The sequence below is a fragment of the Furipterus horrens genome, unplaced genomic scaffold (assembly GCF_987537825.1).
Source record: "Furipterus horrens unplaced genomic scaffold, mFurHor1.1.pri manual_scaffold_1, whole genome shotgun sequence".
Classification (NCBI taxonomy): domain Eukaryota; kingdom Metazoa; phylum Chordata; class Mammalia; order Chiroptera; family Furipteridae; genus Furipterus; species Furipterus horrens.
The window spans coordinates 46,715,739-46,719,478 of record NW_028327171.1 but is presented as its reverse complement, the minus strand read 5'-3'; the positions used below and the strand labels follow the sequence as shown (position 1 = coordinate 46,719,478).

The 3,740-nt window shown below is 44.0% G+C and overlaps 1 pseudogene; it reads left to right on the top strand.

The window, feature by feature from the left end:
* The first annotated feature begins 219 nt into the window (after window positions 1–219).
* On the top strand, window positions 220–1,157 carry LOC150021026 (large ribosomal subunit protein uL24-like; annotated as a pseudogene).
* Window positions 1,158–3,740: the final 2,583 nt, after the last annotated feature.

Genomic DNA, 3,740 nt, shown 5'->3' with positions numbered 1-3,740 from the left:
ACCATGGAAGAGGGCCCTACGGGGGGAAGTGAGTGTAGAAGAGAAGAGGAAGAGTCATGAGGAAGGAGCCATGAGCCAGAAGGGGATTCAGCCATGCTGCCTGTAGTGAAGTTACAGTTGTGCAGTTTGTATTCGGGATTCGGCCACGTGGCCTGAGCTAGTAAGACAGCAGACATTCTCTTCCCTTTTGCGGCCATCGCTGAGGTACCAGCAGTCAAAATGAAGTTCAATCCCTTTGTGACTTCTGACAGAAGCAAGAACCATAAAAGGCATTTCAATGCACCTTCCTACATTCACAGGAAGATTATGTCTTCTCCTCTTTCCAAAGAGCTGAGACAGAAGTATAATGTTCAATCCATGCCCATCCGAAGTTTAGGTTGTATGAGGACATTACAAAGGGCAGCAGATTGGCCAAGCAGTCCAGGTTTATAGAAAGAAATATGTCATCTACATTGACCGAGTACAATGGGAGAAAGCTAATGGTACAACTGTGTACATGGGCATTCACCCCAGCGAGGTGGTTATTACCAGACTAAAACTAGACAAAGACCATAAAAAGATCCTTGAACGTGTTAGAAACAAGGACATAGTGACTCCCAAACCAGTAAAAAGTCATTAGTAACAAAGGGCAAATGTAATTAAAGGGTCTTAAGGGCAAATGTAATTAGAGAGTCTCTGAGAAGGGAGCTGACAGCACTGGCATATCTACAAACCACAGAAGGGGCATTTAGATACCGTGTTAGATTGTAACTCCGGAGTAACCAGTAATGGAGAAATGGGGAAGAAGGAGAGGGGAGGGGGAGCTAATTGCGTTAGGGCGGGGAAGCTAATCGCTCTCACTTTAGGGCAAGGAAGATAATCACTTTAGGGTGGCAATTTTAGGGTGGAGAAGATAATCACTTTAGGGTGGCAATTTCAGGGTAGGGAAGCTAAGACTATAAAACCAGTTTCCTTTGTCTGCTTGGCGCGCATTCTCCTGGCTGTGAGGGTGCGCCCGGCTCTGCAGACTCATGAATAAAGGCCTCGCTTTACTGCTCAAGTCCTGTGTCCCAGTTTTTATTGTGAGTGTTCCTCACAAACGTAAAGCCAAATCTCACCAAGTAGGAAAGGAAAAGGGCAAATACAAGGACGAAACAATTGAGAAGATGCAGGAATAATGTAATCTTCTGTACAACTTTCATTAAAAACTTGAAATGAAAAAAAAAAAGAAAGTAGGTATTGCTGCTGCTTTGATCATGCCTGATCCACCTGACTCCAAAGCCAACAAGAACTCAGACTCTATCTGGACTCTTGGAAATTGGGACTTAAGGACAGGACACTCTCTTAGAACTTGTACCTTTCCTGGACTTCACCATGATCCAGTGTAACACAGCACATGCTTTCTTGGACTATTATACAGAGGCTGAGGACATCATACTGCAGGTCCTGAAAGAGAGAGCTGGCAGATAAGGGGTAGGGAACTATTGGGCGTGGTTTTGGTTTATAGCCTTTTGGGGAGCAAGGGAAGTGCTGGGCCTTGTGGGAGATCAGGGCTTTAAGCTGAAGTGCTCCCAGCCCCCCAGGTTGGAATATTATAAACAAAGACCTGTTTTTCTCAACACTAATTGTTGGCTCTTACATCAAGGTGCCACGTGAATGAACCCTGCTTTGCTCGGTAACACTTGAGTTGCTAGAAGACAGACAACATTTCTGTCTTCAGTAGGAGGTGGTCTGGAAACCCTGCACTGGTTCTCAGTTCTGGCTGGACTTTAGATCACCTGTCAAGCTTTTCTAAAAAGGACCAAAGCCAGGGCATCTCTCCAGAATCTCTGAGTAAGGGACCCAGAAATCTGTATGCTTTAAAAGCTCCCTGAAAGATTCTAAAGCACAGCCAAGCTTGAGAAACATTGACTCAATGATAAAAAAACAACCTGCTCTAAAGTGGGTGTTCTGTGATTTTTGTCATTATGGACAAGGAGGAGAAAAGGTCTGAAGTCAAGACTCTGGTGAGGGTCCCCTGCCTTGAGGGAGCCTGGGAGGAAGAAGCAGGGGTGGCAGAGGCTCCTCAGCTGAAGGCAAGGCTGGCTGGCGTTGGTGGAAGTGGGGGTGGGGGGCGGGCGCTGTGGAGCAATGGTGCAGAGCTACCCACGCACTTACTCGTTTTAGAACACATCAGCTCTTTCCAGATATGTGTACTGAAGAAGCCTCCTCCTGGAATTTTCCAGAGAGAGCTGAGGACTACTCCCAGCATAAAAGCAACACACCCAGGTTCTGCTTATCTTGATACAAAGAATCTTAAGACTGGAAGGCCCTTAAAGGGTCACCAATGTCTCACACACACACACACACACACACACACACACACACACACACCTGTCAACACTGTTAGTGTATGAGCTGTAGGTTTCAGAGCAAGTATTGATGGTGCATCTGAGCATAGCTGTAGCTATTTGATTTGTCTTTCAGTGCTTTTACAAATGCAAACAAGAACTCAGTTTAAGGAGAGCCTGGAAAATGTGACTAATGGCTAAAAAAGAGGAAGAACCAAGTCCTGGTGGCCTGGAGTTGAACAACTTCCCACTGCCTTATAACCTTATAAGCAAGGTAAGATCCTCCTCACTTTACAGAGGGGGAAGCCGTGCCTGAAAGAGTCAGAAGTCTTCCTTTGGGTCATTTAGCTAGCTTGCAGCAGAGCTAGGATTTACTTCTTCCTAAGAACTCTGTGAGGTTTTCAGATGAGGAACTGAGGCGGGAAGATGGTGCATAGCAGGATTATAATTGAACCTCGGTCTCTAGATCCAAGGTCAGAACTACCTCCAAGGTATCACAGCTGCCAGTTGATCAGGGAGGCACTGTCTGTCCTTCTCCCTCCCTTTCCCACACCAGGAAAGGATCTGGAGAACTCTCTGTGCTAACTTCACAACTTTTCTGTAAATGTAAAATTATTCCAAAATAAAAAGTTTATTTTAAAACAGCAAATATTCAGTATCATTGCTCCCAACCCTTTATACACTACAAGTAAACAAGATAAAATAATTTTTTAAATATTTGTTTTTTAACTCTTTAAACATTTTGAAATATCTATTTCTGTGTATGTTTTGTAACCTGCATATATCAATACAGTAGCACATACATAAAGTTCAGTACTTTCTAGAGCTGCTGTGACAAAGTACCACAAAGTACATGGCCTGAGACAACAGAAATAGTTGGTCTTACAGTTCTGAAGGCTGGGTCTAAAGTCAAGGTGTCCTCAGAGCTGTGCTCTCTCTGATGTCTCTAGGGATGAATCTGTTCCATGCCCTTCTCTCTGCTTCTGTTGTTATTGGCAATCCTTGGTGTTCCTTGGCTTCCAGACACGTCACTCCAATCTCTGCCATGTTTGTCACTGATCTTTCCCCTGTGTGTCTCTGTGTATCTTCTCTTTTTATGAAGACACCAGTCATATTGGATTATTGGTCCACCCTACTGCAATACAATCTTATCTTAACCGCAGCTGCAATGACCCTATTTCCAAAGAAGGTCAAATTCTGAGATTCCGGGAAGGCTAAAAATTTTGTGGGATACTAGCCATCCTAGTATAGTATGTCATCCGGCCTCCCAAAATTCACATCTGACCTGCCTACAAAATATATTCACCTAATCCCAATATTCCCAAAAGTTTGAAGTCATTCCAATATCAACTCTAAGTCCAAAATTTCATTTAAATGCCATCAACTCAAAAAGCCCCACAGCTCACTATCTAAATCATTTATGGGTGAAAC